The 16085-nt window shown below is 42.5% G+C and overlaps 1 protein-coding gene and 1 non-coding gene across 2 annotated transcripts in view; both read right to left on the reverse strand.

The window, feature by feature from the left end:
* LOC115523328 (fibroblast growth factor 12) overlaps window positions 1-16085 on the reverse strand; it is a 513840-nt gene that overhangs the window by 462526 nt on the left and 35229 nt on the right. The window lies entirely within an intron of this gene.
* On the reverse strand, window positions 287-371 carry TRNAQ-UUG. The gene is given in 2 exon segments: window positions 287-323; window positions 335-371. It is a non-coding gene; the product is annotated as a tRNA-Gln (tRNA).

Here is a 16085-nt window from a genome sequence, read left to right on the forward strand (position 1 = left end):
TCATGATGGGAAACATGGAGGTTTTCTGTGTTCCATAGAGCCCTACAATGGTGTGCAAAGGGCTTGGGCTAGGGTGGGAGATGATACAGAACAACCCTCTCCAACACCTCCCAGCCCAACTGCTTTGAGAAAACTCTTGGTTTGTTTTTAATATTTATTTATTTTCGACAGACAGAGAGAGAGAGCCAGAGCCAGAGACAGAGCATGAGCGGGGGAGGAGCAGAGAGAGAGAGAGAAGGAGACACAGAATCCGAAGCAGGCTCCAGGCTCTGAGCTGTCAACACAGAGCCCGAGGTGGGACTCGAACCCACAAGCCATAAGATCATGACCTGAGCCAAAGTCAGACACTTAACCAACTGAGCCACCCAGGCGTCCTTGGATTTTTTAATAAAAGTATTAAAAAATAAGGTTTTCCTGCTGCCAAAAAGAAAAAGGAAATCACTATAGTGTCAAAACATTGGTTTTTTTTTTCAGCTTGATACAAATAAACCTGAAAATTCCAAGTCAATGAACACATACTAAAATTGTCACTCAAAGCTTGCACTCATGTCTATTTACCTCAAAATCCTGCATACATATCATCAAGCAGCTTGGAAGGTGCATACAGCTTTTCCCCATGACTAATCATCACATGTTACCATTCAAGCACAAGAGGACAGATCAGTGAGAAGGCATGGTTATTTACCAAACTGTTGAAGTGATAACACAAACAGACTTCTTTAAAAGAAATAGAGCATGGGAGAAGACTGTGTGGGCTTCTTTTAGTCCCCTTTATTCACCAATTTGCTTGAATTTCCATAAATGTTTCAGTTGCCGAGCTTCTGTGCTGCCAAGGAATCCATCTAGGCCATAGAAGCATGCAGCTCAGGCACAAAGATGAAGTTTAGGACCCTTGGCACTTGGCACTAACAAGAAGAATTAGAAGTATTCTACAAGATAAAGGGTTGGCCCTGATCCACTGAGTCCCCTCACCCTGTCTCCCCCTCTCACCTCCATTTCTGAACACAGTTCATAAGCTTCTCCCATGTGTCAGATTCTGGGCAAAGCACACTGGGAGATACAGAAAAAAATAAGGCATAGATTAGAGCACAATATAAAAGGCAATAAGAGCATGCTTAGAGGTGCAGGTGTCATGCTTTAGCATAATGAGTGATCACTTCAAGGTGAAGGCTCTGGCTAGGCAAAGGTGATGTTTGAACCAAGCCTTGGTAGGAAACTGAGGATCCAAAGAGTATTTTTTTATCCATGAAATGAGTAAATCCAGATGATTCACCTCCCTGTGTCTCCTTAGCATGAGGAGGTGTCCTCATCATTGATTTACTCTCTACGGGTTACATGTCTGCACCAGCAGGTTGCCTTGAGGAATCCCAGAAAGGGGACAACAACAAAGAAGCCTCTGGTGTTAGCAAGAAAAGTGCAAACACTATTACACAGAATTACAACCGATCTCCTATGTTCATGAAGGCTACACCGAGACACATTTCCAAATCACCCAGTCCTCAACTCCAGCTCATTCCACTGTCAGTGCAGGGTATTTTATAACTAGGTGTTCTCACTAAGTCATCACTCTGACATGCAGCTTTGCAGCCCTGAGCGTTCACATCCACACTGAAGATTGTTGGTACCCTATCTCATTTCATCCCTAGAACGACACAAGTGGTGGTTATTGTCCTCATAACAAATTATTACATGCCATAGACTATGGTCAGTTGCTTTATAAATAATCAAAACACCATGAATTCTAGAAATGCTGATGCCAAAATCTGGCCAATGTAATCCACAGAAGGAAGAGGTTCAGCATTTGCGATGCACATTTAGAAACTATACAATCCATCCATATTTCATTATTCATTGGTGAACACTTACTACATCCAATACATTATGTAAAAACAAAATGATAAATAAATGACTGTGAATAGTATGTTAGTTAGAAATCTTGAGTCTGGAGACCTAGCAAGAGGGCCACTCTGTGATTAAAAGACAGTTACTAATCTCTGGGTATCCATTTTCTTCAACTGTGCAAAAGGGGACAGTGCATGGTAGATTTTGTAATCACTAAATTGCTTTCCACTGCTAAAAATGTCAGTGCTACTAGTAATTTAAAAAAATGCAGTTAGATGGATAAAAGTCCCTGTTAAATAAGTATTCTTCAGTCTGTAAATCCTCAGAGATGCAAATGTTCATTCAAGGAAAGGACCTAAGCTTTTATTCAGCATTAGGTGAGGTACAAGATTTTAATACAGGTGTGCTTTTTTCCTAAAAGAGAGAAAAATGAACTCTGAAGAAAGGGAAAGAGTGGTATGTTCGAGCCTTATGCATAAATGCAGAGGACAGAAGCCTACTGAGGTTTGCAGTTACAGTCAGAGAAAGGGAGTAGAGAAATATACAACAAAGACCTCGGAGGAAGATGGTAACCTTTCTTAAGCTTTACAGGCTTCCCATGTTTTTATTCTTTCTGTCACCATCTGTCTACCAGTGTGATCAGTGTTTTTGTCATCAAAATGGACAGGGCCTGAGTACTTGTCTTTAGGAGCAGACAGGAGAGGCTGAGCTAGAGAAACTGGTATCACCCTGTAGTCAGTCCCAGAGATAGAGTAAGTGGTGGTGGGCGGTGGGGGTGGGTGGGAATCAGGTGAGTGACCGAAGCCTGTGGACAGCCTTAGCACTGGCAGGGATGGAACAGTTCCCGGGACAGAGCATCATCAGCACCCACCTGGGCTGGACAATGGCCCATGACATTGATTATGTGAATAAGCATGGATGTGTAGAGCTCATATTCAGACAGTTTTTCTGTCCTTTAAAGTGAGCAAAGGAAAAAGTCTCTAACCTTTTTTTAAGTGAGAGTATGTAAGAACCCAAGATTTAAGATCATCTATATAGTGACATGTATGATAAACCAATAATTCTTTCATTCATTATTTTCTAAGGTGATCATACAATTTATTATACAAACTCAGGCACTTCTGGGTCTAGAAGGAGATGCTATTGATTATCACCCTAAGACAAAAGGTATGAACAGGGACATATGTAGTCTCTCTATCTATAAAGTTCTTTGCTCATTACCTACCATTTCACCTGATTCATTTGAAGGGGACAGAATGGAGGTTTTTATGCCTATTTTATAGATGAGGAATCTGATATTCAGAGAGGCAAAGTGTTTTGCCCAAGACACATAGATAGTAAGCTTACAATACTCAAAAATTAATGATAAAGTAAAATAGATAAAATTTTGATAAAGTATGCATACACATACATAACACTAAAAAATAAAGAGTCCAAAGGTCATATGTGCATATAAAAATAGGTTATTAAAATGTGTGAAATTCAGCCTTCCTCAAAAGGAACTACTTTGCAAGGCACTCAAGAATGGCTAAGCAGATCAGTGAGAACAATCTAGGTGTGTGCAGTGTGGCTCACCATTCACATTGATTGTGAAGACTTGGTGAGATCCAGCAGTGTGTATCTCCCATACTCCTGTAGGGTCCCAAACCCAAGACACCACCTCTGGTGGTCAGGCCCCTCAGGCTGACATATCCTAGGTAATACCAGATGAGAGGTTACACTATAGACAAGTCCTGTTCATGTGAGGAGTTAGAGGATAATGAAGACACCCATCATACATATACAAAACTAGAAGCTCACAAGTATTCTTGACAGTTCAAATAAAAGTATGAATCAGTTCTCTGTCCCCTGTTGTGGTAGGTGTTTGGAATTCTCCATTGGGCCAGTCCCTGAAACAGCTCACACCACTATAAGCCTGAAGAGTAAGCATGATGCTATTAACCAACATAAGACTTCCTAGACAGAACAGGAGACCTTTGGAGAAAGAGGTGCAGAGTCCTAGAAGACTAGAGATGAAAGAAATCTGAGAGAACAGCTCTATTCCCAGAATGGGAAGAGGCCTCAGAATCTATGAGTCTAAGTCAAATTGCAAATTAGAGGCAGAGCTGGCTTCAGGCTTTCATGGTACACAGTTCTCTCAAGTAACTGTGCATGGGACTGAATTAGGGTGGATTCATTATATGTGCCTGTGAGCTGCATCATATTTCTCAAAAAATTTGTATGTTGAAATCTTAACACCCAGTACCCTAAAATGTAACCGTATTTGGAGATAGGGTATTTACAAAGGTAAGTCAAGTTAAAATGAAGCCATGAAGATGGGCCCTAATCCTCTATGATGGGTATCCTTATAAAAAGGGGAAATTTGAAGACAGACATGTATGCTGGGAAATCACCATGTGAAGATGAAGAGAGAGACAGAGAGAGGCTTTCTCCCACCAAGGAATGACAAGGAAGCAAGCTATAAAAAAGCTGGGGGGAAGGCATGGAAAAGATTTTCCCTCAGAAAGAACCAACCCTGCTGACACCTTGACCTTGGGATTTCTAGCCTCCAGAACTATGAAATGATCAATTTCTGTTGATCAAATCACTCAGTTTGTTGTACTTTGTTTGAACAGCCCTAGAAAACTAGTGCAATGGGTTTGGGACAGACACACAGTTTCTCCAGTGTGTAATCAGTCCCTGGTCTGCAGTCTGGATTTGCTCATTCTGTAGTGATAGGCTGTTTTTCTGGCCCCAACCCAAATATGTGCCACAGAGACGGCTTGACTTTGGACATTATGAAAAGTCCATTACTCTGACACAGACATTAAGGTGGCAGGCAGGAGCACCTGGGTGGCCCAGTCAGTTAAGCATCTGACTTTGGCTCAGGTCATATCTCATAGCTCATGAGTTTGAGCTTTACATTGGACTCTGTGCAGACAGCTCAGAGCCTGGAGCCTGCTTTGGATTCTGTGTCTCCCTCTCTCTCTGCCCCTCCGCCACTTATTCTCTCTCTCTTTCTCTCTCTGTCTCTCTCTCAAAATTAAAATAAACATTAAAAAATTACAAAAAGAAAGAAGGCATGCCAAACAGTGGCCTCACTCCTTCCTCACCTTTCCAACTGTGACCCTCTAGATAATCAGCACAAAATCCCCTCAGTTCCCACTGAGAGTTGACTGAGCCCAGTTCTACAGGCAAACCTGAGTCCAGCATTTATCATAACTTGTGAACTTCTGAGTTAACATGACTTCACCCCTCTGCCCCATTCCTTATGTCACCCCTGAAGAAGGCCAGGCCAGAGAGAACTCTAGATGTTGTACCAGGTAAACTCTAGGACATGAAGTGATATATTCCAAGCTCTGGCCTAGGATGTTTCGGATATACACATAGAGAGAATCCTCTACTCTTGGACCTGTATTTCCAATTGCTTCACTATGAGTAATACTCTCTAATCATTTTACTGGCTACTTGAGTATATAGTCTTTTTTCTTTTTCTTTCAACAGGAAGACGCAAATGACTCCAAAGAGTAGGAAGCTCTAAGTTCGGAAATTGACAAAAAGCCACTTGGTCTGTGCCAGAGCAGACCAGTAGAGATGCAATGTGACCTCACTCTTTCTTTATGTGTTTTAAGGCAAGCTGCCCCTCCCAGAGGCCTGTGGATGATGCCAAAGACAGATTCTGGCAGGTTTTCTGACTTACACTGAGGACGTCCCCTAAGTGGACTCCCTGGCAGTACAGTTCTGAATTAGGCTGCACTGGCCCATAAGCGTGGTGCAGACTGATTCAGACCTGATTCACCGAAGAGGAAACACCAGAATCATTTACAGATTAAGTCCTAACACTACATTCTTGACCAATATGAAATCATTCTACTGCGCCAGCTAGGCCTACTGTCGAAATGCTTTCTAGGTCTACCCTACCAAGAGTAAGACATCCTAAGAATATCTACGCTAGAGCTCCTTCTTCTGGGTGTGCTGTATACAAGTTGCTATCTCAACGACGAAATCATAACTAACATCTACTAGGCCCTTACTAGGTGCCAGGCTAAGTGCCTCAAATGGTTTTCCTCTATTGTGTGCTAATCTTCACAACTCTGTGAGGTACATGCTTTGATTTTTCCCACTTTACAGATGAAGGAACTGAGACAGAGACAGACTGGTAAAGTAAATCGCTCAAATTCACGGAGCTGGTGAACAGCAGGTGCAGAAGGTGGAGCCACGCTGGCTGCAGAGCTCACACTTTTCACCACCACCCTAGCTTGCTTGTCACCCTGGTAGCCCCGACTGTAGCTGTATCTTCCCCTCTGTGAGCTTTCTGAGGTCTGGAACTACTCCTCTCTCTGCCTTGTCCTCTTGTCACCTGCATTCAATGATTGATGTGGGGTGACTCATCTGTGTCCCCACACCCCAATCAAGAAACACCGTCTCCCTGTACTTAACTTTCTCAGTTCCTCTTAGATCATTTAACAGTGTTCTGCCTTACGGTTGTTGGCAAATCTTAAACCTCCGTCTTTTCCTCCCAGTTCATATATGTGCAAAATTCATAGCGGAGCCATGCTTGAAATTTCCCCCAAAGCCCACCGTATGTCCTTGAGTTTAGTAAGATTTTCTCCATAGATACACGAAATGAATGAAAACAGGGTCAGGTCCATGGCATGATACAGACTCCAGGGCCTTCCTGAAAGCCAATGCAGTTTCAGCTTCCTACATCCACTATAACAGGACTTTTGACACTGCTCACAGGGGATGAGGAGGACCTGGAATTCACTTAAGAGCCCTGGTTCTTAAACTCAAGTATGCTTGAGAATCCTCCTGGAGGGCTTACTGAAACCACAGGCTGCTGGGTCTCACCCTAGAGTTTCTGATTCAGGAGGTCTAGGCTGGGGTCTGAAATATGCACTCTTAATAAGTTCCAGGGTGAGGCTAATGTGGCAGGATTGGGGCCCACGCTTTTGAAAAGCACTGTTCTAGAGCTCCACTTTGGAGAGTAATAAGTATTTTAAGTAAAAAGGAAATAAGTAGATATGTAAGAAGCATCCCAGTGGAGTAAGGTTGTATGTGGCAGAAATACAGGAAGCATGGCAGGTCAGGCTCGCACGGCGAATGTGAGCATCTGCTGAGGCTGGAGTGTGAGATGTGCAAAGTGGGGTGTGGGAAGATAAGCAGTAGACTTGGACTTGACCCAAAAGATAAACAGTTCAGCTCAATCTTTAGATCATAAAGAGATTTGGATTTACCTTCTCATTCAGGAAAGTCCTAACCCTCATCAACCCCATACACCTTGGACCACCACACCCCGGGATCAAAACTAAAGGCCAAACATCTTATTGTTCTAAAGCTTCTAAACCATGACAGATGATTTGTGTGGCTTCTCCATACAGCTGAACAGGCAGTGGAGGTAGAAGGTTAGTGGGTCCTCCAGCTCAGGAAGAAGAATTACTTCCTGAACTGGAGGAGCAAAAAACTCTCTGTCTCATTCCCTTCACCATCAGGTGAACTTGTGCTAGTAAAACACCATATTTTAAAAGATGGAAATAACAAAAGCAAACCTTTCCTTTGGCTCCCGTGTTAGCAAAAGATTTCCATACTGTGGGCTTCTTCTGTCAATAGAAAAAAAAAAAAATAGGTTGCCCCATGTGTTCTATTCCATCATTGCTAAGAAAGCAGTTTTTAGAAGGCAGAAACAGAGATATGGCAGGGGAGGGATTTCATAGGGCCCTCAGCAACATCTGGAAATAAGCATCACTGCTCCGAATCTTTTGAACAAATAATTGGAGGGAGGGGGGAATGATTAGAAGAGTTTTGCCACATCCAGGCGTAAAACGAAGTGGAAAGAGCGATGCCAGCTACAGAAGGACATGGTACAAAAGGAACAGGAGACTCCACCTAGGGCCCAGGTTGAAAGAGGTAAGGGAGCCGGAGGGGCTACAAACTCAAATGGACTCAGGCGAGGATGCAGGTTGGGAGGTGGGGTAGAAAGGAAAGTGAAGAAGAGGATTATTGCAGGGGTGATTCAGGTCATTACATGGAGAGAGTCAAAGAGGTTAGACTGTGAGGTGAGCTCTGGTGCAGACAGAAGAAAAGCCAACAACTGAAAAGACCAGTGATTGCACAGCAGGAAGCCCAACAGGGGACGTGAGAGGCATCTGAACAGCCCATCCAGACAAGCTCAGGTTCGCAATGTGACTTCCTTCCCTCTCTTTAACCCTAGCTTCTATATTTATAAATGAATGGAATCTTTTAACTTTTTTCAGAGGGTCTCCTAGCTCTCAAGTACATGAGGAGATGCATTCTTGCATCCATTCAGTCAAAAAAAAAAAAAAAAAAAAAAAGGCACCCACAATTTGCCAGGTATTTCCATGCTAGAGCCATAATAATAATATAGAAAGTGACCCTATCTTTAAGGACCAGACTCATGAGCCACCAGGATCACAGAACAGGAAGACTTAGAGTCTGCCCTAAATTAGGCCTAATAATTTATTTACACAAAGATATTTAATGAGGCCCTGGTGCTGGGCCCAGCTGACCAAGTCCTCAAGTAGATCTGCTGTGTAATAATGTAGTCAGCTCAGGAATGCTCTTCAAACATTTCATTCATTCATCCAGTGCCATTCCTGAGTGTATGCCACTGAGCTCAATACAAACCAGACCATAGAATCTGTGTTTTGTTGTAAATCATAGAGGCGAGAAGGGCACTGTCAGAAGACGGGCAGTGAGGTGTCCATTTCAGGAGACAAGGTAAGGGGTAATGAATGTCTGAACTGAGACAGTAGAACCAGTGGGACACCATGATTTAAACTAGAGATAAGAGGGGCCCCTGGGTGGCTCAGTCAGTTAGGTGTCTGACTTCAGCTCTAGTCATGATCTCACAGTTCATGGGTTCGAGCCCCACATCGAGCCTGGAACCTGCTCTGGATTCTGCCTCCCTCTCTCTCTGCCCACCCCTGCTTGAGCTCCATCTCTGTCTCTCAAAAATGAATAAATGTTAAAAAAATTATTATTTAAAACTGTAATATATTAAAATTAATATATAATAAAATATTATTAAAATATTTTAATAAACTAGGGCTAAGAAAGGGGTGCATGGGGTCAGTGGGGCAGGGGCTCCTGATGATGACCCTAAGTTTCCCATAGATTGTGGCCCCATTTGGCAAGTTGAGAAAATGGGCAGGGGAGTGATCAGGGAGAAAATGAGAAACTCCATCAGAGCCAATAAATTTGAGGTGCTTTGGGTCTGAAGTTGGGGAGAAAACTCTGGACTAGAGACATACAAGTCACAAGAATACAGGAGGCACTGGAGACTAAGAGCAGATGACATCTTCAAGAGAGAAGGGCTAAATAGAGGTCTCCATCCCCCTTGTCCCTTCCCCCCAAAATACAAGGTCTAGCAGCAGAGGGCTCCTACTTTTAAAAGTTGCTCCTTGACCAAAAAGATTTAGAAAGGAAAAAAGAAAGTTCATGAAGAAGGAAAAATGTCAGCTAGCTGGAAGGCATGTTTTTGTTTTTCTTTTTCTTTTCTTTCCCAAGCATTATACAAATCCTCCTTTTAGCTTAAGCAAGTAACTAAAGGGATACAGGGAGCAATGGTCACTACCTACTGGCTCACCATACAAGCTCCTTGGCATCATAAATATCATTTAGTCAGCCCCATCCCTAAGCCTAGAAAAGGAAGAGGAGGGGCATGGCTAGGGTTATGATATGACGATCTCAGGTTTTCTTTACATTTCTTTTGATTTGTACCAGGGGGGAAAAAATCTCAGAATGTTTCATAGACATTCTAACAGTCCCAGCATGTGATGCTATTCCTGTCCCCACTCTTTTTATAAAAATGGAGGGGTTAAGACAGTGGGAAATAGGACTGTTTCCCCCTCATCTTCTCATGAGCTGATCAAGAGTCAGAACAAAGCCAAAAGCCAAGGTCTTGATTTTTTTTTTATAGAACAAGGTTTCGCTAGGTCAGGAGAAATGGTAACACACACCCCAAGCTTTATGTTTCAGTAACTCCTCCAGCAATGGTCTAGAAAGCCCTTCATGAACCAGGTGGCAGCCTGGAGCAAGCAAGGTGAACAGCAGACGTCCGACATCCTCTACTATGAGCTCCTTAACACACACGTGTTTGAGTGCACACAAACATGTGTGCTTTCTCTTCCCCACCTCCCTCCAACCCCTTCCCTTTTTTTTTTTCCTCACATAAATGTAGATCTTGTAAGGCATTGTCCACCCTGGTTTCAAATCTCTGGCCCTGAGGCAAGAAAACCCAAACCTGGTCCGATTTCAGTTCCACCTCTAATGTTTACTAGTTACAGTCTTGGATGATGTCCTTCACCTCAGGACTTGTTTCCTCATCTCTCAAGGGAGAGGTTGGGACTAACTCAGCTCTAAGTTTCATTCTTCCCTCAATAATAGATGAGGTTCCACTGACTAAGACTTATTTCATCTAAAACATAATGTTCTGGAAATTAGGGTATTGTATGATAAAGAATGGGTCTGGTCTTTGCCCTGGGTTCCTGTCATGGAGGTGCTAAACCCCTGGAATTTTCCAAATGAGAAGAATGCCTTCGTTATTCATGGTGGGCCCTTGAACTACACCTGAGTTTAAGCTAAGGCAATAACTTATGACTGGAGCTGGCTGTTCCAGAAAGACCAACTAAGTGATTAGAGGGTTAGGACTTTGAGGTACAGTTCAAGAGGAGAGGGAAGCTGGAGAATAAGTCATTCATATGATCAGTGTTTCAATCAATCATTCCTCAGTAATGAAAACCTAATTAAAAACTCTGGACACTTAGGCTCAGGTAAGCCTCTTCACTGGAGAACACACCAATATGTCAGAAGGGTGGCATTTCTGATCCTACAGAAAGACTGCCAGGAAGCTCCATGTTTGGGATCCTCTCAGACCTAGTCTTATGAGTCTCTTCATTTGCTCCTGATTTAGATCCTTTATAATAAAGCTATAAGCCAAACAGCAATGCTTTCCTAAATTCTGTGAGTTGGTCTAGCAAATTATCTAAATCTGAAAGGTGTCATGGGAAGACCCTCTGAATTTGTAACCAGTTGGTTAGAAGTGAAGGTGTCCCGGGGAACCCCAAGACAGTCTTGTTGCAGACTATGCCCTAACCTGTGGAATGGATGTGAACTGCAGGCGGTTAGCGTCAGAAATTGCAGTGTTGCTTGTGATACACCTGTTGGACAATAATTATAATTTGCATATGTCCTTAGACAAATGAATAGACCCCACACACCCACAGTGATCTCTGACATACAGTTGGTGCTGTGCTCTGGCAGCAGCAGATCCTAAGTGTTATATGATTACAAGAGATCAGCTGCTGCCATCCTCTTATAACATCATGGTGATCTTGGTGTGATGGATGACATGAAAACTTCTTCGAGATGTCAAAGAGGACACATTTATCTGCACTAGCACCTCCTAACAGGGCTTTAAAAAGAAACGTTCCCCTGCTATATTAAGCAGCTGTTACAAAGTTTGAAAAAAAATTCTAGGGGGTAGCAGCCATCATTTAGAAGTTGACTAAAGCCCTGCCTAATACATCATCTCTTTAACCACTACTCTGTGGGGCTTATTTTTATCATTCTCAAGCAGTTCAAATGTTGGCCATCCATAAAATTCATTTCTTTTTTTCCTTCCTACAGGCACAAGGGACAGAATTGAAATCACTGATACAACTGAGCCAAAATAAATTTCAGAGTATCTTTTTGTTCTAAGGCAAACTCAATCTCTAAGCTCCTGTGTGCAGTTATAAACATCAATTAATTTATCACCACTAGAAGCAAAAAGGAGAGAATCTGGCATTCTTTTTGGAAAGGTCAAACTAAGTTCTAGAGCCATTTCCATCATCCATGACTATTAAAGACCACAATCCTACCTCAGTGGTTGTGTCCCTCCCAAATTCAAGTGTTGAAGCCCTAACCCCCAATGGCATGGTATTTGAAGATAGGGTTTAGGCAGGTAATTGGGTTTAGATAAAAACATGAAAGTGGGGCCCTCATGATGGGATTAGTGCCCTTGAAGAAGACAGACAGACTGCTACCTGCTCCCTGTCCCACTCCACATATCTATCTCTTTATCTCTCATGCTGTTGCACCAAGGAAAGGCCATGTGGCCGTGTAGTGAGAAGGTGGTAATCCACAAGCCAGAAAGCAAGACCTCACAGGAACCAAACCTTGCTAGCACCTTGATCTTGGACTTCCCAGCCTCCAGAACTATGAGAAATAAATGTTTGTTATTTAAGCCACCCAATCTATGGTATTGGGTTACGGCAGCCTAAGCTTACTAAGACAGCAATATTCAAATTGTGTGTTCTATGAGTCACCTTGGGGGTGATTGCTCTCTAAGGCAACATCTTGGGATCCTCACCCTGAGATTCTGAATTAGGGTCCAAGTTGAGTCCGATAAATCTGCATGATTCAAGCTTTCCAGGAAATCCTAACACAGGCGATCTGCAGAAACACCAAGGAACCCTTTGGATTGCTTCTCCCCATAGGTCACCACTGGCACAGCACAGCACATCCTGTCCACAGCTGACTGTGTTCATGGAGCTAAAATGGAAACCTACATCAGACCACCAGCTCTGTGGTATATAATGTCGGTGAGAAGTGAGTAATCATCACGGGTGATATGTTACAAAAACTGATCAAAGACTCCTCGACTCTGCCGCATGCCAATCAAGACCAACTGATCATGGTTTGTTTTTTCATTTAGAAAAAGGTCAACCAGCTGCCTGTTTGCTTTTTTCTCTCCCGGGCCATTTTAGGAAGTTCATCTGCTCTAAACAGCTGCTCACAAGCAGAATTGATCCTTGCAGAAAAATGACTGTAGGACCCCACTCCAGAGGTGACATATGTTAAACTATTTTCCACTTTTTGCTTTCCTTTGATGGAAAAGAAAATATGAATAGTAGCTTCTTCTTTCAATAATTAAAAATTAAGGTAAAAAAGTATTTTGACAAATCACATTTCCATAAAGTGTTACATTTATGATGCCCTTTTAGTCATTATCATGACATACATTTGTAAAGCACTTTTAACAGGAATCAACGAACTCAACTCCCTTATGCATTCAACATTTTGTAATTTAAAAAGTTCACATATCTTTCATGGTCTCCATGATGATCCTTGCAACAGACAAGGTATGTAATATTATCCCAGGTTAGATAGTATTAAACCTGGACACAAATGAGGGGCCTGGGTTCAAATCTCAGCTCTTCTACTTAACTTGCTATGTGGCCTCGGGTAACTTAACCTGTTGTGACTCAGTTCCCTCATCTACAGAATGAAGATAATAGGGCCCGTCTCACAGTATTGTTATTAACAAACTAATTATTTCTAAAGTGTCTGCCTCATAGTAAACACTGTGTGTGTGTGTGTGTGTGTGTGTGTGTGTGTGTGGAAGTGTGTGAAATAAAATTAAATTCAATGAGCACTGAGCATTTGAGTATTCACAACATGTCAGGTCCTGAATGAGGATGTGGACATAGGAGATTTAAGCCATAGTCTCTGACCTCAAGGAGCTCTGAGAGGAGTGTTGAGAGGGAAACAGAAGATTCTACAAACATAAGACAACTTCTTTGGTACCATGAGACAACAGCCAGAACAAAATGGACTGGGGGAATGGAAGGGAAGGAGATAGGGGCAGGTATTAATTACTACAGGGCACAGTACTAGAGGAAGAGCAGGAATTTGTCAAGTAAACTGGAGGGATATGACAGGGAGCAGTAGGTGCTCAGGACAAGGGTGCAATATGTGTGAGCAATAACAGTACTGCCATATCTTTAGTGTTTGTTACATATACAAAAACTGCTGTATTTAATAGTTTATCTGCATTTTACCGGAACCTGACAATAATACTTCAAGGTTGGCCCCACTATGATGGCTTTAGAAATGAAGAACTTAAAGCTTGGAAAGGCTTATGATCTATTTTTCTAGAACATACCATAAGTGGCAGAACCCATCTGTCTCCAAGACTGGAGCTGCACAGGCTGTTTTCAGGGGCCCCTGAGTCCTGGAGGCAAGTCTGTGGCACAATCAGATTTTGTGAAGAAAGTAGAGGAAAGAGCTAGAAAGAGGTGGTGGGGGGGGGGTAAAGAGAATGACTTTTGATGGGCTGAGTTTGTTTTTAAATAGGATAGACTTGAGCACGTTGATAAGCTGAGAAATCAGCAGAGAGACAGGATGAAAAACCAGAGACACAAGAAGGTGCCAACACAGCATCCCACAAGACACAGAAGGTGACAGGACCCAGGGTAAAGGTTGATAAGCTTAGAATGAAGAGTCAACCTTTGTTCTGAGCAAGGAGGAGGGAAGAAAGGCACAGGTAGAGGCAAGTTCATATATGATGAAAGGGGTGGGAAAGTTGGGATCAGACCACAACGTAGGCCTATATGACCTTAGGAAAGTCACCGGAGTTAATGGAAGATGCCCTTGCCCCTCCCTCTCCCCACAGTGAAGGATCCAGGGTGACCCCATCATTGTCCTTCACCACCTTATGCCCCAGGTACTCTGAACATGATGCAGCTGTTTACTAAAATATTAACTTACATCTGTTCTTCTCCTTTTCCTTTGCTATTTGAAGTAGGTCACTTAAAGTAGTATTTCCTTGACTCAGGGATTTTTTTCTGGTGAGGAAAACAGAAGCTATCTGAAGGTCTTAGCTCTTGGAAAAGAATGAAATCATTGAGGAGACTATGAAATGGGTCTCCTTAGAACATCTAGATGGGGAGAGGGGATGATGTTCCCTCAGGACTAAAGACATTTGGAGGAGAGTGCTGATGCGGAAGCAGGATAGAGGCAAAAAGCAGTACTTTGGGGAGCAGAACCCGAGACAAGAAGATCTCTTGATAGCAATAAAGATGTGCATGCCTCAGGCATGGCAAGTCCTCCATAACAGTGGTCAATGACCACAAATGCTCTGGGGCTCATCATACCCAGGTAAGGCCCTTGATTCCATCTGGAAAAGGCAGTAAGACCCGATAATGAATTACCACCAGGCATGGAGCATCAAAGTCCAATTTAGGCTGATTTAATTGGAAGAAGAGAAAGGCAGATTTCTTTTGCGTCTGAGTTAGTAGGTAACAAGCCACATTCAATACACTGTTCATTTGCTGTTCCAAATACAAACCTGCATTTTATTCTTGTCTCTGCTCACCCTGTCACCTTCCCTACTCTGGAGATTCTGAATGCCCGGTGCCTGCCTTCTGTCCAGAAAGAACACAAATGCCCCCTTCTGGATTGAGCCTTTATTCTTTGAGTTGGAAGAGGAATGTCGCTTTGTCTCCCATTATAGTTTATCCTATTACATATATGTGTATTCCATTAATCTGCAGGCCCTGAGAGGATCTCATTCATCACTGAGTCCTTCCTACCACCTACTACAATTGAACTTTATGCACACATAGTAGGTTCACAGGAGGTAAATCATTTGTCACTGAAAAAATTAACTAACAAAATATGAAGATTCAATTTGAGATTAGTAAGCTTCAATTACTTAAAGAATTATAGCTCAGGATCTATGAATCACCTTTAAAATTCTGTTAGAATTTTTCTTCACTCAGAACATGATTCGTATAGATAAAGCACTGTTTACCCACTAGACTCAGTTTTACCTATCAGGTCAATATGTCAGCAAAGAATAAAGTACTCACTTTTTAAGTGTCATCTAAGTGACATCTAAACATAGTGTTTTTTTTACGTTTATTTTATTTATTTTGAGAGACAGAGCACACAGGGGGAGGGGCAAAGAGGAAGGAGAGAAAGCATCCCAAGCAGGCTCCACACTGTCAGCACAGAGACTAACATGGGCTTGAGGGCACGAACCATGAGATCATGACCTGACATGAAATCAAGAGCCTGATACTTAACCGACTGAGCCACCCAAGCACCCCCTAAGCATAATTTTATATCCTTCAAACGGGAATGCTAACATTTTCAAAACTGTAGTAAGCCCTGAAAAATGGTGGCTGGGAATCTCTCTGCAGACACAATTGAACATTATTTTTTTTAATTTTTTAAATATTCATTTATTTTTGAGAGAGTGAGCATGCAAGCAGGGGTGGGGGGAGCAGAGAGAGGGAAGAGAGAGAGAAAACCCAATATGGGGCTTGAACCCACAAATCATGAAGTCACAACCTGAGCCAAAGTCAGACGCTCAACCAACTAAGCCACCCAGGTGCCCCAACATAAGAGAATTTCATACACATATTTTTCTGTGGTACTAAACCAAGCATCATCTGTTGTCTTATAACCATGGGCAA

This window comes from Lynx canadensis, chromosome C2 (assembly GCF_007474595.2).
Source record: "Lynx canadensis isolate LIC74 chromosome C2, mLynCan4.pri.v2, whole genome shotgun sequence".
Taxonomy (NCBI): domain Eukaryota; kingdom Metazoa; phylum Chordata; class Mammalia; order Carnivora; family Felidae; genus Lynx; species Lynx canadensis.